This window comes from Lonchura striata, chromosome 1, assembly GCF_050655825.1.
Source record: "Lonchura striata isolate lonStrDom1 chromosome 1, ASM5065582v1, whole genome shotgun sequence".
Classification (NCBI taxonomy): domain Eukaryota; kingdom Metazoa; phylum Chordata; class Aves; order Passeriformes; family Estrildidae; genus Lonchura; species Lonchura striata.
The window spans coordinates 90081826-90103647 of record NC_140703.1 but is presented as its reverse complement, the minus strand read 5'-3'; the positions used below and the strand labels follow the sequence as shown (position 1 = coordinate 90103647).

At 35.9% G+C, this 21822-nt stretch overlaps 1 long non-coding RNA gene across 1 annotated transcript in view; it reads left to right on the top strand.

Moving 5' to 3' along the window:
- The first annotated feature begins 1361 nt into the window (after window positions 1-1361).
- Window positions 1362-21822, top strand: part of LOC146768761 (uncharacterized) — a 155295-nt gene continuing 134834 nt past the window's right edge. The window contains exon 1 of the long non-coding RNA XR_014949709.1: window positions 1362-19893. This is a non-coding gene — a long non-coding RNA (uncharacterized LOC146768761). The remainder of the gene's footprint in view (window positions 19894-21822) is intronic.

Sequence of the window (21822 nt, the reverse complement as noted above, 5' to 3'; positions counted from 1 at the left end):
AAGCACCCAACACAATGGAAAAATAAAATAATTATTCTAGTGCTCAGAAAGAGGTTATACATACTAATATGTCATCCCCACTCTCCAAATGATATTGCAATCACTTTCAAATGGGAAGGAATAGAAAGGACACAATGAGTGCCATGTCTTAAATGCTGTTACCAATACCTCAACATTTCCATAAAATTTCTCCTGTTGACCATTAGATATCTGTAATTTGAATTTAAAAAATATAGATACATATTTTAAAAAATTGTCAAACTACTAATAAAATTAATGTGAAGTTCAAATTTTTGTGGATGTGTGTGAAAGGACAATTATTGCAATCCATTTTCTCAGCTCAGTGACAGGTCACAGTCTACTCTTCCTGCAGAGCTGTCTTTTAGAAATTGCTGTTTTATTTAGTAGAATGTTTTCTAGCTGTTATAGTTGCAAAGAAAATATTTGTGATGTGAAAAGGGTATTAAATGGAGCAGTGTCCCATTTCCAGATATAATGCCAAGTGAGATCCATTCATCAAACGAGGCTATTAACCTTTATACCGAGAGCCTCACTTGTCAATATCTTTACCTTTCATTCCTATGATCATTTTATCAGAAAATCTGATTTTTTTAGTCCCTCATTCCAGACTGCCAATCACATCTGCCAAAATAGCTAGCTTTCTTGATGGCCTTCTTAATGTAATATGTTGTAAACATAATGATCTTAAATATATGAATCTGTGGAAGAGTATCATTTAAGCTGTACAAAATAAGATAAATAACAGTGCTTCTATTTTTGCTTGATAGTGATATTACTATTTACATTGCTGGAAGCACATTGTACATGATTAGTCAAAATCTTCTGTTCTTCAGTTAATGCATTCTGCCACAGAAGTTTGAGTTTGTCATTTTATAATGCCATACAACTCAAAATCTACATCTTAAAAATAGATGTATGTTTTATATCTAAACATGCAACTGTATCTAAACATGCTACTGTGTGAAAATATTGCTATTCTTTCATGTGTCTAGTCACATCTTTTACTGTCATATGTTTCTTCAGTGCCTGATCTTGTTTCCTCTTTAGATACAAGTTTCTCAGTAATTCCAATGTCCTTTCCAGCACACTTTTTTCAATCCTACAACTCCTTAACCTTTCTCAATTCATGGGATTGAATTCTACTTAAGAAAAGTTCCAGAGTCAGACATTTAAGTGCAGATATCTACAGGTAGACATGTTTCCTAGCTCACTCCCTTGAAAGCTGTCTCTCAATTTGATTGATCATACATGTATTTCTAAAGCACAGAAATACACAGGTTATAATACCCTGTGGTAACCGAAGTATTCACATGCTAGATATGATTAGAGACCTAGGCATATACTACAGTGATATGAGAACTGATCCTCTTCTGGAGCTCAGTTCTAAGCCCTTACTACATGAAAAACTCTCTGAAGCATGTCCAGAGAAGGGCAGCAGAGCTGGTGAAGGGTCTGGAGCACCGGTGTTGTGAGGAGCAGCTGAAGGAGCTGGGTTGTTTGGCCTGGAGAAAAGAAGGCTCGGGGAGGACTTTACTGCTCTCTAGAACTGCCTAAAAGGAGGCTGTGTGGCCAGGTGGGGGTCACCCTTTTGTCCCAAGTAAACAGTCCTCAGGCTTTGCCAGGGGAGCTTCAGGTGGGGCATAAGGAGGAACTTCAAAGAAAAAATTGTTAAGCACTGGAACTGGCTCCCTAGTGAAGTGGTCGAATCACCATCCCGCAAGGTATTTCAAACACAGGTGGATGTGGCTCTTGGGGACATAGTTTAGTGGTAAACTTTGCAGTTCTGGACTCAATGGTCTTTTCTCAATGATTCTATGCCAGAAAGGATTTACAAGAGTATCTCAAATGCCCTTCACATTTAGATGACTGAGATTGGTTACTGTTAAGCATTGGAGTCATAAAGCAGTTCAACTGAATGAAATCAGGTATCTAGTATGAGGAGATAAAAGCTCTTTACATCCTGCTGGCTGTATTGACCAGCTCTCCACTGATTACAATGGGTAATTAAGATTCCTAGGGCACATTATGATGACTATGAATAGACACAAGCAAACTGAATCTTACCTGTGCTCCTTGTTTCTTTTTTCTGATATTTTTCATAACCTTTTGCACCCCTGGCAGATAATCTCTTAATTCTATTTTCCCTCACATTAATTTTTGCTCAAAGTTCAATGTTTTCAGTGTAGATATGAAGTCTAGAGGTCCATCTTTGTCTCACTTTATAGTCAGTGTAGGAAAGCAGGCATTTTCAGAAAGAGATTAATGGATTTGCTCTAGGTAGTAACTCTAAGACGATAATAATTACGGCTCCAAGTTCTTATTTTATTCCACTGAAAATTTATATTAGGAAAACTATTTGTGAATACAACATGAGAGTGCAAGCTGAATAAGTTCTGGAAAGTTAAGGATTTTCTATGGTATATCAATATTATTTTTTGCTTAAACACAGATGAGCAGTCTATTTCTAATTTAATGCAAATTATCTAATAACACATCCATTCATATTTTACTTTCATACATACAGACACCATGCTTGACTTACTAACCTCATATGTATTTTAGAACATTTAATAATAAAAATAAAAAAGAGAAGGACCCCTTGCATGCAGTTTATGTGTATCCGTCTGTTTGTTTTGGCATACTGAAAATTAGAAGAGCCCAGGGAATGCTCACTCATCCTTTGCAAACTTGCCACTTAGCTGCCAATATTTGATCTCCAATCTTACATCTTGTTTATTTTGTTTGTAGTGAATTATCATTATGGCATTGTGCCTTTTGAACAGACTTCATTGATATAAAATTGTGCTCTGATCTGGCCAAGTGAAAAATATGTAATATCTTCTAGCAATGTTTCCAGTGAGAATCCTTTTAGGATCCCTTTTAAAAACAGTTAGCTGGACATAACTCCAAACCAAAAAATGTTCAGCAGTGCAGCCATTGTCAGTCCAAAATACCTTGCAAGTTAATAAGAATGAAAACCAATTCTTGATCAGCTTTTGATTGTGATGTGAGCAACTTGTATATAAGGCCAGACTTGTAATTTGCTTACTGGACTACAAATGGGCACACGTATCTTGTGGCAAGTCCCAGCTAATGGGACAGTGGAGAAACATAGTGAACAGTGTAGAAAGCATAGAATATAATTAAAATTGTGTGCAGAAGAAAGAAATTACTATTCATTAGACGGACATTTTTCTATACAATTAGAGAGGTGTATCAATAATTCCACTTTACCTGTATGTATTGTATAATTGAGAATTCAACAGGCAGTTTAGGAAAGAAATACTCCAAATCCATTTTGGTTTGTTTGAATATGGATTGTGAGTTTTAGTGCTGTGTTACTCTATTTCCATAATATACAGTAAGTAGATGTCAAGGAGTATATTAATTTCCTTTTCAGAGGAACATAATAATTTAGTTTTAATTTCAATGTAATAATTCACTATTCTTTCAGGTTCTAATACTTTAAGAAAACTTTTCCAGAGTTTTGAGTTTAACCTAAACTGGGCACAACTGAAGCTGATCATCATATGCATATACAACCAGTGAACTCTAGTGTTGCCTAACCTGGAAGCATCTCTTGAGATAAGGGAAGGAAATGTCTCTTTCTTGCTTTTCCTCTTAGTTACATCATGATCCAGATTTTCTTATCTCCTTGGTGAAGCATAATTATGGCAGGTGGTGAAAGGACCATTGCTCCAATCCCAAAAAGGATGATGATACTGTCCATACCATATGGAAGGTGTCAATTCAGTTCAATCCTAAGTACTTTGGAGAGAGCATGCATTTAACTGTCCCAGCTTGGTTACAGACAGCTGTAATGATTATAGAAAAAAAAAAGTATAGCTAAAAAAAACCCAAACAAAAACAAACAACAAAGAAAAAACCAACCGAAAATAAACACAAGAAACAAAATATCCCCATTCTTAAGAAAAAAACCCACATCATTTAGAATTAACTTTGCACCTCTGTGTCTAATCACCTTTGTGGTTAGACATCACTCATTTACAGATAAATTATGTACTTCTAGGATAGCAAGAAGGTCTGATTCTAGTAGCTTAACATAAAATAAATTGCAAGATTTTAAATTCCTGCTCTAGGGTTTTGTCAAAGACTGTCAGAAATTACTCAGATACTCTAAGGGGATCAAATAATGTCATATTTACTACCTGTGAGTTGGGGGTGTGTGTATGTGTATTTTTTGAACCATCTGGTACCAGCTGAACACAGAATGACCATTTAAGCCAGGCAGTAGAGGAGCTGAGCCAGGTATATGAACCCTGGGGGTCTAACATCTTAATTAATGACCGGGGTGATGGGCCACAGTGCACCCTCAGCAAGTTTGCTGATATGAAACTGAGAGGAGTGCCTCATATACCAGATGGCTGTGGTGCCATTCAGGAGGAGCTCGAAAGGCTGGAGAAATGGGCTGACAGGAACTGGCTGATGTTTAGCAAGGGAGGATGACCAATCTCACTTCTGGGGATGAGTAACCTCAGGCATCAGTGCTTGCTGGGGACTCACTGTCTGAAAAGCAGCACTGCAGAAACAAAAAAAGCCCAGCAATCCCTCCCTTGTGGCAAAGAAGGCCAGCTGGTTCCTGGGCTGGAGAGGTGTCACCTGAAGGCTGAAAGAAGAGGCCTTTTTCTCTCTTTTGAGCCCTGGTGAGGCATATCTGGATTTCTGGGTCAGAGTCAGGGCTTTGCAGTATAAGAGAGGCACAGACATGCCATAGCCTGTCCAGCAAGCTGCTATGAAGATAATTAAGGGACTGGAAAATCTCTCCCTGAGAGCTGTGGCTGTTCAGCCTGGAGAATAGATGGTTTAGAATCCTACAAATGTATACAAATACCTGAAGGAGGAGTAAAGACAATGCAGGCAGGATTTTCTCAGCGGTGCTCAGTAACAGAAGTGAGGGATGATGTGCACAAGCTGAAATTTGGGAAATTCCACCTGAACATAAGGAAAAGATTTTTTTACTATGAAAGTGATCAAAGACCAAAATAGATGCTTCAGCAAAGTTACAGTCTTCATCCTTGGAGATATTCAAAACCAAACTGAGCATAGCCTTGAGCAACCTGCTATAGCCTGAGCAAGGATCTAGGACTAGACAATCACCAGAGGTTCCTTCCAAACTCAGCTATTTTTTTATCTTCTTATGATATTGGTGGTTAATTTTAATTATAAAACGGATATATCTCATTATTGTCCTAACCAAAAAGAGAAATAAATATAGAAAACAAGATGCATTGTATTTCTTTATCTGAAATACAGAGGTTATCTTCTGAAATTTTCTGTGAAAATTTCCAGCCAGTGCAAAGGAAATTTTGTCTGGGAGATTTCTTAAATAATGGCTGTAACAGAAATCATTGCAATGAGTCTGGTTGGGATAGATTTTTTTCCTTCACAATAACCTATATGGTGCTGGGCTTGGAGGAGGGGTTTGGGGGTTGTGATAAAACAATGGTAATATCACTTCAGTGTTCTAGTTTCACTAATTAAGCTGTCTTTACCTCAATCCACAAGTTTTCTTTAGTTGTGCCCTTCAATTTCCACCCCCACCCTGCTGGGGGAAAGTGAAAGAGCAACTGTGTGGGAAATTAGCTGCTGGTTGGGTCAACCCACCATCACAATAATTTAGACCATTTAGATCAAATACAGATATGAGCTCACATAGTAATCAAACAACAGCTGAGGCCTAAAAAACCTACAATAAACACATTAGTATTTGAAATTCTGTTATGTTAAGCAAAGACAGAAATACCATAGAGATTTCATGACACATGGAGTTGTATTTTGTATCTGCTAGAGCAAGATTAGTGATATGAATGACTCTCAGTCATCAAGATTATTTAGCTATCATTCACAAAATTGTAGCAGCTCTAGACTTGTGCTGTTTGAATATCTTATGATAGTATTCTATTTAATTGACTGTACACAGACTAAAAGTGACAATTTTGTAATATTGCTTTTTATTTCACTTTACTTTGGCATCTGAGAGACCACAGAGACATGAGCAAAAGGGCAGTGAGCAGGGCTTGAGGAAAATTGCAGGAGACAATCTTACATCTGCTGTCATCTGAGTTTCACTGGTAATGCTTGACACTTCTGGGGGAAACAAAATCATTAAATAGGTATGGAACTTAAAATAGTATTTAGCACAAGCAGTCTATTTGGAATGTAGGACTGATTTCAGTTTTTTGGTTCTTCAAGGAGTGCTCGCTCCTTGTATCCCCCTTAATCACTTTTTCCCTAAATCAATGAGCAGCCCCAGTAGATGAACATTTCTTATTCTTCACCTTTGCCTAAAGTTGTACTTTTTAATTATGGGCCATTGCAAGTGAAAAGTAATGCCTATTAGTCCATCAGTTTAGGACAAAGGTGGCTTTGCAAAATGTGTTTCAGATTGAGTATCCCATTATAGCATTTTCTCTGTTTGAAATTTATATCAACATAGTAAAAGAGAGTATCTACTTGGTTTTAAAAGTCACAATAAGAATATTTAAATATAAGAGTGTTCATTAATGTGAAGTACATTGCTATTATATATAGGCCAGATACCAGTGCAAAATATCCTGGTTTATTGAAAAGTTGGACCTGATGCCAGCTTCCTAGGCACTGCTAGAAATGAATACAAAGGTCTCATTTTCAGAAGTGACAGAACTTTTATAACCAGATGCAGCTGGAGCAGCACTGATTTCCCAGAGGCTACTTAGCATCCCATAGTTGATATTCAAGGCACACTTTTGAAAAAATTGGACTAGAGGATACTAACCCCATTTGTCCTTGTTTTTATATTTGGAAATATCAGCGAGCAACATGTCTTTAGCCTGAGAGACATTGAGCTGTTTCTTTATTCATACTGGTACTGTTTCCTAATCCAAGAGCAAAAGGCATGTGTGCATCAACTCCTGCACACCACTCTGAAAGTACTAAGTATACACCACCCTGAAAACTAGTTTTTGTTCAGCTCAAGATTTATCAAGAGTTAGGCATATTGCTTAGAATGAGCTTTTGGAGATTAATTTTCCTATTAAAATTAATTTAATATAAACACTTTTTAGTATTTGGGTAAATTAATTTATTTTTCTAAATCTTCTGCCTTACTGGCTAGACTACATGAGACTATTTAAGAAAAGCTATTGTATGGGAGAGCAAATTCACCCATAGGAATTCAATTCTTTTTAGTCACCTGTATGTTCACAAGACATTTTTAGTTACTTATGCAACTCTTTCTGGTAAATTTTAAAAACTCAGGAGTAAAGAGCTATTTCTTGGCAAATGGTTAAGTTTTGTATTTCACCCTTATAGTAACTCCTACTGCACTTCCCTCAGTAGTAATGCTGAAATAGTTCTGAACTAGTAAAATAAACCTTTAAAAAGTTTCAAGCAGATTTTCTTGATTTAAAAATGATGATTTATGATTATGCGAACTGGGTTTAATATGCATTAGGAATTCAAATGCTGTTGCAATAATTTTTTAGTAAAAGCTGCTTTTTAGAACTACCTTTGCACATTCTCTCCACAAGCAATAATTCTTCATCTATAGAGTAATTTATTTCTTCTGGTTTTAATATGTTACAGATGAATGGTTGTATGTCTTTCCTGTTAGAGCATTACAAGACAGGCCACTTTTGCATTAGGCTGGTACTACAACAGATACCTGTGGTGCTCTTCATGGTTCATGTGGTACTAATTTAAATGGGAAGTTGCACATATTTCATTGAAACACTTGGTAAAGCCAGCTTTCACAGAAGGGTGCAAATGATGGACTGTTCTCTGTGTGCAGCTGAACTGCTCTAAATGTGTCAGTGAGGGTTATGGATCATTTCATTCACCCATCAGCTCTGGTCCGCTGTGTGTACAAATCACAGTATAGTGTCATCCAACAGAACATTCCTGACAATACTAGAACATTTATAGTACTGCCATTTTTAATAGGAGTTCTGCAACCCTGTTTAAATAGTATTACTTCTTTAACTCTTTAAACTCTGAATTTAAAGTGATTTTTGGTTTTCTTCTCTGTTAGCTACAGTGCCCTCAATTTGGATTTTTTGCCCATTTTTCTTGACTTCATGGCTAGTGAGAAAGGAAATAAGAGACAGTCAAGGTTAAGTTAGATCTAGGACCTACAAAGCTTTCAGTCTACATAAATGGTATGTTATTTTCTGGGCTTTTTTCTGGGTTTTGTTTTGTTTTGTTTTGTTTTTTTTCCTTAGAAGTGATCTTTGGATAATTCAATATCCTTTGAGCATACAGTGCCTTTAAATATCAAACAGTCCACCTTCATTCCCTGTCAGGAATTGATTGAATTGATGATAAACATTTTGTCATTAGTGAGCCTTTTGTCTTTCCATTGTCAGGATGAAAAACATTTTTGGCAGTTGCACTACAGTATTTTCCCACTATCTAAACTTTACAGCTGAGAAAAGAAAGAAATGCAAATGAAACCTTGTCAGTGGCTTCTTCACATGAGTGTAAGAGACTGCACCAAGAAACCTAGTATAATTACAACTGTTATAAAAGGAAAGGCATGTATTTTGTTTAGGGAGTGGTCAACTATTTTAGTACTTACTTTTTTTCTCTTACTTTTCCTGTGTTAGACCTGATCCCTTCAATTCCTAATTAAGGCTTGTGAGTATTCAACTTCTCCTGAAGAACTTGGCTAGGTGCAAGGAAGAATTTCACACTGGTGAAGTTAAGGTGGCTTCTTAAATTTTAAACTCTTTTTGAACCAAAGCTGACCATTACTTGACATTTCCAGGCTCCTAACTCATCCTTTCAGGTTTCTCTGTGGACTGTAGCAAGACTCATTGTCTATCTTAGAGACCAAAATTAGGTGTTTGAACCTACACCATATGAAAATCTCCTGGCTGGACAATTATGGATTTAGAAGCTTATATTTAAGACATAGGGTTTGAGAAGTTTTAGTTCAAATTTTGACAATTGGTATTGTCCCAAATCAGTTTACTATATTGTAGCCCTCGAGAGTGCCTAATTTTTGGTCAATGACACTTTGTATACCTAATTTCTGAGTTTATACAGCACAGTGTTCTGCATATCTCCTAGATAAAATTGGGGTTGCTCTGAAAGCAGCACTCATCAGCAAAACAAGGCAAAAAACAGCATTATTTTTTTAATTGGACAACATAAATTTTTTTTCTGAATGTGGCTAAGCTTGCAAATCTGTCCTGGCTGAGGTTAATAGCACCAGAAATATTTCTTTACTTGAAAGTAAGATCCTGGCTCATCACTGGCAAACATTGTAAATGTAAGGGTATCACCCACTGAATATGGGTTACCTATTCCCTTCTAGCTGTGGTAGAAAATAGTTCCCCATGAAAAATGCAGCAAGTGTCAACAATGCTTTATTTTACTGTTTCAATCAAAACCCCATGCTCATGCTATGTACACACATTAACAATAGACCCACAAATAGGACTATGAGGTATTATGCATTCTTTTATTCTTAATTGAAATGTATCATGGTTAAAATTTCTCTTAAGCTCTTCACAGAAACTGAATTTTTCAATGCTTTTAGGTACCAGATTAGAGGTGGTTTGGTGAGGTCACTCTCCAAAACCAATGACATCTTCCTTCTGTCTTTTCTTCCCTTCCTATTGACAGCATGCAATGGCAGCTCAAGAGGTTAAAGAAATAGGGAGATGAATAGAAATGTCTTACAGTGTAAATTTCCCTGTTGCAAGAACTACTTACTTTATTCTCATATTTCATGTCAGGGTAAGGGCCAAGTTCTCCAACATTGGAACAAAATTCCTGTCATAATTTTTTAATTAGTGATAATTAACATGCACTTTATTTGACTTAGGAGTATAGCATAATTACTCCTTGCATACTCTTACTACAGCACTAGCTTTTGCTTCTAAGCTTTTGATTTTTCTGTAAATTTCAACACATATTTGCGAACATATTTGAAAAGAAAATCACACTCTAAAAAAAAAGAAAGTTATTAAGTTGACTGTGAGGACAGTTTTGAACTTAGTTTTCCTCTTATGTGTGTGATCGAAAGTTTTCTACCATTGACTTCACTGAAAGTAATGTGAATTACTATTTCTGCCTATATAAATTAATGAAACTCCATACTGGTGTCAGTAAGCCTGTCAACATATAATAACTAAAGGATTTTATCATATTTATGTCTTTTTCCCTGTGAAATTATTACTGGGTTTTTTTTGTTTGTTTGCTTTATTTTTAATCTTTGTTGGCAACATCTCTCCTCTCAGAGCTAGAGGGCAAGGACCCATTGTTGGCTTCTGCAGATATGCATGCTGTGTTATGGAGATACTCTAGCTTCTCCTTAAATAAACCCTAACAATACCATTCATCCCCTGTAAATTAAAAGAAAAGCTATTATACTTTCCAATTTCTGAAATTAAAGTTGACAGACAATGGCGATATGCTCTGAATATATGATTGAAATTATTTGCAAGATTAAAACACATAAATTACTCCATTTCACACCATGTGCAAATAATGTTTCTTTCTGCCCCTTCATACAAGACTGTATGTTTGGGAACAGTCACTTTTTCTTTAAAAAAATCTATTTGTTAAAAATGAGACATGATTTCCTGCCAGGGAAGCTGACAGAGGGAAAAAAATGGTGATGGAGAAGATTCTTTTAATCTGCTTCTGAATGATCACTCTGTGATGCTTCTTCCTAAATTCCCTAGCTAAAAGCCAGCCTCACTACAGAAAAATTACTCATATCCATTTCCCAAATTGAGTAATGGCAAGCAGAGACTCTTGGAATATGTCTGTGCTTCACAATGAAAGGCAGTGTTGGACGTACTCTGGCGCGCTCGGAGCAAGCTGCTGAGTCTGAATAGTGCAGATACGAGCGTGTGACGCAGGAGCCATAAAACCACATTAAAGTAGCATAGCCCTGACAGACAGGACTAATAAGCCCATATGCAGTACCTCCTGCTCCAAAGATAACCCACTCCCAAATTGCTTGGGTACTGCAGTGTGGGACTTCACACACAGACAGTCTTGTCAAATGCCACACAGGAATTCTATTCTCTATTCTATTCTGCAAGGGGAGGCTTATGGCTTCATCTTTAGATCAGTATAGCCGGGTATTTGAAAGCCTGTACAGAGATGGGGCAAATCAAGAAAAGCATAAAATAAAATTTTGCTGAAGGGGGAAGTTCAGCATGGCTCACTGTTGCTACTGCTTCTAAATTGCAATATTTTCTAAGGGGAGTTCCTATTTAGAAGGATTGAAAATGGGTGATAACTATGATTTTTTCAAAAGTGGGATTTTTTTTGTTGTTTTTTTTCTACACAATGTGTGTCTAGTATTGTGCACCAAGCAATTTTCTTACATAAGCCTGTAGAGAAACATGCTTGCCAGTGACACATGGTTGTAAGAAGTTCAACATTATCTTGAATATGTGGTCGTGGTTGTTTGACAAAGCATTAGTAATGCAGTTTTTGTTTGTCAAAAGAAATAATAATGAAAAATGTGATAAAAACTTTAAGAATCGGGCCACATTTCACAAATACGTATTGCTTAATCACCACTTACCCATTGACCAATATGATTCTAACAATGAACATTTGTTTTCAAGAAGACATGGCAAGTTCTAAACTGATTAACAAAACATTAAATGAGCTTTTCCTTTCCCATTCCTGTGTTCATTTTTTTGAGCCCCAGTACATCGTATTCCTACATCTCACACAGTTATGCAATGTGCAGGTTAGAATTAGTGGAATTCCTAACTCATGAGAGAATTGCAAACTCTTTTCCCATTGATATTCCACAAAGGAAGTTAACTTGGAAACCAATGTGGTTTTGGGGGAAAACCTGAATAGAGGTCTTAGTGGTGTTCGGTTTTCAGGAGTTGGCATGTTGTTCAGTTTTGTCCAATTATCAATAAATAAGAGGGATTAGCTGCTGGTAATGGTGCAGTGGACAAAAGATGCAGGTCACATGCAGTGAATTCAGAAAAGTGAGAGTGTACTTAGGAAAAAAAGCTTTCTTAAATTAGTAATAAAAAGAGATGATTAGGTTAACTGTTTAGTTTCTAAAGTAGATAAATCCTGATGATATGAATTCACTGCTGAATTATACCCTGAGTGATATGTCAAGGTTCATCTAACTTTCATCTTCTTACTACAAAATAATCATTTAGCTCTTCATCTAACTTGCTGCAAAAAAAAAGCCAAGCCTTTGGAAACTGATGAATATGACCTTGAGAACTGAAACTAAAAAGAAGACAAACAGAAAATAAGTGAAACTTCAACTGGTTAAAATGTAGATTAATGATTTTAGAAGTTTAAATGTCACTTTATTTGCCTGAAATTTGCCCTGAAAGGAAGACTAGAAATGCTTAAGTCTCTAAGTACAGAATGTGAGCTTTAACAGAAGGTATTCAGTAAAGAAAGTATGTTGATTTATGTTATGAACTGTTCCTTAGCTTTTATATTCCCTCTTTCAGTATCAATTTAAGCAGTGAGGTAATCAAAGTTAATTAAGAAAAGTTTGGTATTTAGAGTTTAGAGATGCAGATGCTTTGAGACTGATATTTTACACTGTCCAGAAATCTGAGAAACAGTAGATCAGGACTGATTCATACTCACAAATTAGATTGGAGGCTTGGTGCAGGGGGTAGAAAAGCACCTTCTACTGAGCACATAGATTCTAGGTATCCAGTGAATCTTTGCCACACTAGTTCTTCAAGTGAACAGTGGAAAAGGACACAGTAAAGCAGGTAAACATTCTGCATCAGAAATTTTAGCCAGTAGAACATTATCTAAAATATGACAATAACACACTGCCATCAGCTGATAAATCCTACTGGACAACACATCCCCAATAAAATATCATACACAAGTAGTTTCTAACCAATTCATTGTATGTCTGAATGAATAATTTGTGGAAGAAGTGAAAAGATAGCTTATAGTATTTGCAACATATTTTAATTTTAAAATTCCATTTTTTCTGAAAGCTGGAATGATGTACACTCTCAGTTTCTTTTCAGTACATGGAAATTGTTATTTCAAGTTAGTTTAAAGCCATAGGAAACATGACAGGCACAGAAATGTCCACTTGTAGCTCTGTTGTTTAAAATAACTGTCTTAGATGTCTCTTAAACACCCTTTCATCATGCTTGTGCTGAGTGCCAAAAATAGATACCTCTGTCTGCTTTGTGTATTAGTTTTTGTCAACAAGCATCAAAAGAAATAAAAAAGGACATGGCTGGGCAGTTTGTTCCATGAAGAAAATAAGCCACCAACATCTTATAGATATTCTTTGATTCCTTCTGTGTTCCCAGCACAAGATGAAGGTCTGGGAGTGCCAGAGCAGAGTTCCCCTCTTTTATCCTGGAGCTGACTAGAGCTGTTCAGGGGCTGTGCTGATGAACTTCCAGAAGTTTGCCTCTTTTCCAGTCAGCTACCATATGGTATTAAACACAATGCACATAGCAAGAGATGTTGTTCTATTTTGATTAGAGGAGGTTGTAGACACATATTCCATTTTATGAACTAAAATACCTGCTGCACTTGGCTTGTGGACTGTACTTTTCTCAGGTATATGGCCTGGAAAATGGCTGATCTGTGCCAAGTAACTGATGTTTATCAACTTGCAGCTTTTTATGAACGCAGGGGAGAAAAATGTGTATAACAGGATTATAAAGACTTGAATCAAATCCAGACAAACTGTTCTCGTTTTCTAATCTGCAAATGTAAATACTGTTCTAGCTCTTAAAGTAGGAAAAAAGTGTAACTTTCAAAATAAAATTCTATTAAACTCTGCAAAGTTAATTAATGTAATAAATATTCCTGTGCTGTATTGGGTGGCAAACCTAACACTATTATCTCTTTCTATTTTCTTCCTGGGTAACTCCGTACCATCAGTATTCTAAGGCCTTGAACTATATACAGTACACTCACCTAACTGTCACCACCCAAAGCCAAGTATTTCAGGAATACACAGCAGCAAGTTATAAACAAAAAGTGGTTATGATTATATTAATTAACATTTGGAGCCAGGATTTTCTATCACAGTTTTATTGTAGAATGTTGTATACATTCCTTATTAAGAGGCTATAATTGCTGGAAGTGAGATAGAATGTTTGTTTTATGAGACTATGATTCTATAATAAAGGTGGCAGGAAAGGAGATGACTGACAGAAGTAAATGACACATATATTTAAGAACTTCATTCTCTACAATTTGCAGACTATGTCTTGTGATATCAACTAATCTTGTCACTTTTTATTCAGGCTCTACTGATAACTAACTGGTTCACTAACTTGGACTACCTTACAATAATGGATATTCCATGCTTGCTACCAAAATCTCTCTACTCACGGCTTGATGGAGTCACTAGGAGGCTGTCTCTGTGATCAGAGAAATGAGGGAAAGGAAAGCAATGTCAGTCTGCAAACTCCCATCTGTTAGAAGGGTTCAGGCATAGTTTAGTGATTGACAGGTACAAAAGAGCAAAGAAATCAGGAAGCTGAAGTATTTAAAGAAAGGTGTTTACAATGTTTGTGTTCTGATGGAGGATTTCTTCATATCCAAGTATGTCACAAAACTAAGTTTTGTGTCCTTTGGCTCCTAATAAATTAGTAAGTTCTGAATTCAGTGCTTTCACAAAATTTCCCAAACATTATCCCTACTAATGCGATTCACTTCATGCAGTAGTTTATTCACTTTCTGATACTCCCTGTTCCAAGATGTGCTGAATCTGACCCATACTTTTACTAAGCTTGCTGTTCCAAAATTCACATTGATTTTTTGAAATTTATTTGGACTGGCACCATGGAGTAGCACAAAAATGTGGTTCTATATTAATTAAATATATAGTACACTGACAATATTTTAGTTATATTGGGATATAGTGACATCAATAATATACATCTAGATATTTATCTTGTTCTTGGCAGAGAATGCTGGATTATATGTCTAAGTGGAAGACAGTCCTTTGCTCAGCCTGAGATACTGCCAGCTATCTCTACTGTGGAGAAAAGAAATAGAAATGGAATTTCTTCCTTTTTATTGTGGCTATTGTTGTATTTGAGAAGTCATTAGAGCCTTGTTTGGGCTCTCATCCTTTTTTTTTTTTTTTAATTTACTACAGTGGTTGACACTCCAGTATCAATGCCTTGGTTTTGCCATATTAAGAAATCATACATATGCAAGTAGTGGAATAAATTTACACACTTAATTCTTCACAAAAGTTTTGGCAAGAAGTACTTACATTTTATCTTTTCTGTAACTAAACTTTGTTTTTAATACACTAAATTTCCATTTACTTCTGAAATCTCCTCTAAAAGCCGGGTTGAATGAAAGGCAAAACCAGCCTCTTCTTCAAAAAGTGTATGAAAGAAGAATGAGCAGAGAAAATATATATAAAACAAAAAGAAAGGTAATATACACACACTTATGTTTGTTTCCATGTGCAACACTGTGATATGGATACGCTTTTCTGCTCATTTGTTTAAACAAGAAAATAATCTTTCAGGCCAGCCTTTTTTTTTACACAGATGATAATGACACCCAAGTATATGTGGGGGTCTAATGGAAGAGTTAATCTATCTTTGAGGTAATACATTAATTATTGTAAGTAAAAGCTCAGAATTTAGTGCTCTGGGCTTTCATTTATTGTTCATTATTCTTTTTCCCTTTTAACAGTTCTGTCTGTGCTTAGGGATATGCACATGCATTGTCTGACATTTCACTGTAAATTAACTAACCACTATCTTACAGCCATGTAAGGTGTAAAGAGCGAAGCTTAGAGAGGGTAGCAGAACCAACTCAAATAAAGTTCATTCTCCAAGGGCTAAAGATAAAGTTATTGGGTTGAAATCATAATTTTCCAAGGATATTTTAATTTTTTAAAGGAATATAAAATTGTTTTCAAAAATTAAAATCAAAATTCCATTTTTTGAGGTTTCATTACAGCTTCAATAAAAACAATTAGGCATTGTAGGTACCTGAGCAGCAACCTATGACTTCACTGCACTTCATGCATCACCTCACAAATCCCCTGATCCCCAAACCCTTGTATTACTCTTCACAAACACATTTCAACATGTGCATTTCATTTGTTCCCTAAAAACATCCCCTAAGCCCACTACGCTGCATCTGTGTGAAAGATTTGCAAGCTGTGGATAAGCATGCTGTGATTGCTGACACTTGTGAGGCTGGAGGGGTATAAGGAAGAGCAGAAATGTTCAGAAACCTTTAGGTGGGAGAACTTCCCTCACCAGTTAATCAAGCAGACCACAGAGGACTGGTTCTGCGTGGCTCTAAGACAGCTCTAAGTCCCTTCTGCAGCAATAGGGACTGTATAAAAACACAACTGAGGCATGACTACACAAGACAAAAGATCCAAATGGGGTGAAAATGTCAAAAATATGAGAAAATGTTCAGTTCTGAAAGCATTCACTTCACTCTTGCATATGTATATATTTCTCAACAACTTGATTAAAACCCATGGGTGTAAATCTTCCAAAAAGGTAAACCCTTCTACACAAAAGAGTCCTTATCCCACAATTCCTGAGCAACTGATGGTGCAAATAGGAAATCTGCCACAAAAAGAGGCTTAGGTGTTGGACAGCTTCCTATACATTGGGCAGAATTCTCTGCAAAGTGCACATCTTCCCAACCCCAAGAGAAGTCCATGGAGAGTTGGTGCTCTGTACTGAGAGAAAACCTTCAGCTCTGCAACCACACTGGGTGTTGTACCATTATCCTCAAGGACATGAGAAAAACATTATTTTTTATACTTGTGATGTCCTTCTTTCATCCATAGGGTCATGTTTCAGCTCACTGTCATGCACGGGCGCCCTCGTCTCCTGGAATACTGTCCCTTTCCTCTCCTGCACAAATAGCTCCCATCCTCCTTGTTGAAAAGCTCCTTCATTTTCTGGCAAGGGTTCCTGTAGATAAGGAATGGAGGACATGGAGAACATGAGTGGTGGAACATGGATCAGGCCACATTGCCTAGCAAGGCATTTGCTTTTGGAGACAGGAACTTCATAGCTGTGATCTTTCCAGACTCCACGTGTATGTACATGTGGTAAGTACCCTCCAGCACACTCACAAATAACAGATTTTTCTTTATTGTCCCAAATGAGACAGGTTACCTGCAGCCCAGAGACTGTTTTAAACTGTGTGAGCAATTGGGGAAAGCCTAAAAGTACATTTATCCTGCTTGTCTCTGAGATATGGGGTTTACTTGGTGCAACACATGCACATAAAGGTCTAAGGATTCTTTGACAAAAAGAGATGCAGCTATGTATGTATCTGAGAGATGATGGAGGTTTAAATGTGCACTTTCTCACCTTTTTCTTACCATTTTCAGAGCTCTTCCCTTCTGATCCACTGATATGTGAACAAGTATATGTATACTGACATATATTAGTATATAAATATTTTTACATATGTGTGTATAAATGAACTTGGACTTCTTCTCTGATCCATGCATGAACAATTTATGGGTAAATTATACCCCTTAAAATTGCTGAACTTGTCCCAGGTAGACATGGATAAAAAGATCACTAGCTATACCAATTGATCAGAGAATCCTGTTCTTGATAAATAGATATTAAAACAATATCAAGATCCAGTATGCCAATCTGAATGGTTTCAACTGAAAAAATATCCTAATATTGGAAGTCTAAATAACAAAAAACCCTTCAGAAGGGCCCATCGTGGTAAATGGATCTGCACCTGTGGGAAACATCAAAGTCAGCATGTCTTTTCCTTTGAACTGAGTTCTCTTTTATCATCCATTTTTCTTCTATGTGTTTATGTATAAAAATACAATATTATTAGCACTCTCTCATCTTTCCACCAATATCATGAGTTAATACAAGTCAGAGCAATAGATAAGTTATGTTTTCTTTGGAGATATTAGTGCAAGCAGAGGGAATTTATATACCTGTTCCTATCCAAGAACATGATGGCAAAATTTTCAAATGTTTCCTGCAGAGGTCTGCTTCCACTAAAATCAGTATTGCTTCAGAAATTCATACAAACTCTCCTGCTTCCAAAAATCACATTAATTTTCTTTTAGTGGAACTTCCTTCTATGTTGTCTTAAGACTGAGCAAGATATAGATACTGTAAATAGATACAATAAAAATTGAATTCAGAAGGGTTTTTTTTGTTCTGTGATTAACTGTGGGTGGAGAAAGGTTGGGTCACATGCATGGTACAAATACATTCAGTGATACCAATTTCCTGTAATGTTTGCCCAATAGATTGCTCATAAATATTAATGATTTTTCAGCTGTTTTGGTTTTTTTTTTTATGTTAGTGATACCATTTTAGGGAATAGTTATAGATTAAAGGCCACATTTTGACAATCTAGCAAGAAAATTATTCTAAAGACTTTCAAATATTAAGATCCTAAAAATTAAGCTAAATATGCATTCCTTATCCATAACCCCATTATTAATTAAACAGTATTCTTGGAGTGTTCCTTTTCAGAGTTTAAGAATGTAAATTACATCAACTTTAGACTAAATTCTTCACAAAAGGTAGCAATGTATCATGAAGGGTTACTATTCATTTCAAGAAATCTGCCAAAACCCCTTTTTCCCTTTTTTTCATCTAGGCACATGTGTACTGTTTAAAATAGGGACAAAATATTCAACAGAAGATAAAATTGAAGCAAGAATTGCCCATAATGAATAAAGAGAATACAATTTATGAAATCAGTAGTATTGAAAGCATCTAAGAATAGCATTAACAATATCAAATATGAATTTTGAAGACCCTGTCAGAGCTCATCTGCTATTTTTACATACCTTAGTCTTAGCAGGAGGCTTACAGTTAAAAAAAAAAAAAAAAAGACCAAAACCACAAAATTCTCTGCATAGCAGCAATAAAGATGGGAGTCAGGAAAAAGCAGTTTTACAAGTTTCCCCTTGTCCTTTGCTCCACAGATCTCTTTTCCCTCGAAAGGGAGTGTTTAGGACATGTCAATTTAATATAATCTTTGTAAGTCACTCTGTTGGGAAGTTACACTTTCATTCCATGTTTGGTTGTAAGCAATCTACCTGTCCATATCTTGCAGGGAGTAATTAGCAAAAGCATACAGAGCATGTAGGGCAGTCTACCTCAAGTGGAGATTTTGAACCTAGGAGCCTAGAGAAAATGATATCAGTTTTTTTCCACAGGATACAATATACTGCATCCTGTAGTCATGGTATCTCTCTGCTAGAGAATGAGCAGGAACTCACAACCCTGAACACTCCTCTTAGGAGCTGTAATGCACATCTATAGGAACTTTGTGTGACAACATGATGAGTGGTGTCTTTGATGGTATCACAAGCCTGACAATTGTCACAAGAGAATATATCCTTCATTGTTGCCTGTTAAACAACAGTATCTTATCCATAGGGGATACTCCCAGTGCTTGCAGCTATGTTGGAAATATTAGAAGGTCCTTCTTACCTTTATTTGTTTCTTGACTCCTTCCATTCTGCAGTATTTTAGACAAATTATCTATGAAGACAACATGTAAGGGTGATTTTTCTAATGAACTCTTACTGAGACTTCCTCTGCACTCTCTTCAAGGAAAAAAAATTAAATTGTAGAAATTCTTTGCACATAGAATTACCTACTCTTTCTTTATTTTTGTTCCTCTAAGCTTTAAACAGCCTCAGTTTGTGATTCTGAGATCTCTAATTACAGATACATCTCATTACTTCTTGACTGGCAACATTTTCTTCAGCTAAATCCAAAAACATTGACCAGAAAAGCCTCACTCCTCTAGCAGACTGAATACTGCTCACTTATTTGGAAGCTTTCACCTGGGGCTCCTGAGGGTGTGAGCATTGTACCCGGTTGAGCTATTAAATGACCAGCATTTCCCAAAAGAACGTGAAAGGTATTTATGATATTTGCCTTACACACTTGCACGTCTACAACTGCATGTTTTTGTTAACTAGAGCCATGAGTTTCTTCTTTGTTGCTATCCTTCTGTAATATTTACTGAACTGTTGGCACTACATGCTGAGCTCTTTGATATAAATCATCTTTCTACTTTTAGCTTTACTGATATGTATTTATTTATTTTAGATAAAGTTTGTGCTAGAACACATACACACATATGAAACAAATATGTGCACTTTAAAGGAGCTTAAAGAATAAAATCCAAATGTCATGAATTAATCTGCATATTGTGAAAAGAGGCAGTAATTCAGACTGAAAAGATGACCATAGAAAAGTGCTTTTTTCTTTCTTAAGAAGATATAAAAAAGAAGATATACATTTATGGGAATGTTTCTTAGTAAGGGTAATAATATTACAAGGGAGAAAAGAGAAGGATCAGTCATTCATTAGAAACTATTTTTCATTCTTCTGAAATATGAAAAGAGAAAATGAAAGAAAACACAGTAAAATCTCATTTACTCCAGAGAAGCACAGCCTTGTCAAGGATATTATCATCAGGATTTGAATTTTGTTCCACAGTTAACAGGATTTCTTTTTGGCTAAAAAGGAATTTCAAAGCATCATTAAAATAAAACACCGTCTTATTTAAAAAAGAAAATAAATAACCTTAATTCTTCTAAAATGATTTTGACAATTAGAAAACACTTCTGTAGGGCAAGGTCAGCAGCTTCCTTGTTTATTTTGTGTGGTCTAAAGAAAGGAAGAGTAAAATAAGTGCACATCATTATGCTTTTCTAGTAATGAATTGTTATTATTTCATTTTCTCGTGCTTTAAGAATTCTCATTGTGGGAATATCTTTAACTAGGAGTAAACACTAGTTTACTCATTATGAAGGGTGTGAAGCAAACACATATTTTGCACACTTTAAATGGATTGTAAAGATTTGAAAAGTTTTGTTTAGTGTTCATTTTTGATGGTGGATTTATTTCTGAAATAAGATCATGCTTTCTCAGATTTGAGAAACTACCTAAAAATGTTGAGAAGAACAGAAGAAAAAGTTGATTTTATGAGTAACCTTACAAAATATAAAACATGAGGGTATCTTAATGACATCTTTTCTACTGGAAACCATCATGGTATGGGTAGCTGAGTAGAACAGATATTGCTCCAACAATACAAATTTCCATTTTTTGGTTTCTCTCTGTATTAAAGAATTGATGCAAACTGATGAACTGCAGGAAAAAAATATGGTTGTGTAAAATACCATGTATAATTCCATTAATTTTAAAGCATTTTTAGGGTTTAGTTATTTATAAACTATTCTTATTCAGCACATAATGGAGCATTATTTTGAACTGGAGCCAAACTTGGAAATTTTTATTAGAAATGTCAGATTGGGATATTTGACCACTTAAAAAGTCTTCATCTATAAGACTTTTGAATCAGAAGGTTATTCCAAACCATTTTTCCTAAACACAGCTTAATTTCAAACAAATTGACATTTTCTAATGGAAAAACTATTATCTTTAAAGAGAATTTCTGAATGCAGAATTCCTTAAATCAAGAAATACAAATTACTTCAGACACTCCTGTATTGTTTCTACTTTGTTTCTTGAAGACATCTTGATGGGATATCCACTTCCAGCATTTAAAAGGCTGTACTACAACTCATTTATCTTTCACTCCTATTTAAGGGTTGTGCTGTGACCTGTGAGCAGGACTCTTCATGGACATCAACAGAGGATCCATTCTGGCACTTGTATTGCCAGCTGACAGCAAGCAGTCTCTCATTTGGGCTTGGATCCAGCACCTGGTTAGATGTTAGGGCAGCATTGCAGAATGACTGCCTTCCTCAAAAAGACAAATATTTTAAGGATGCTGAACACTGCCACAGGTGTTAGGTCACTGGAGTAAATATTCTAG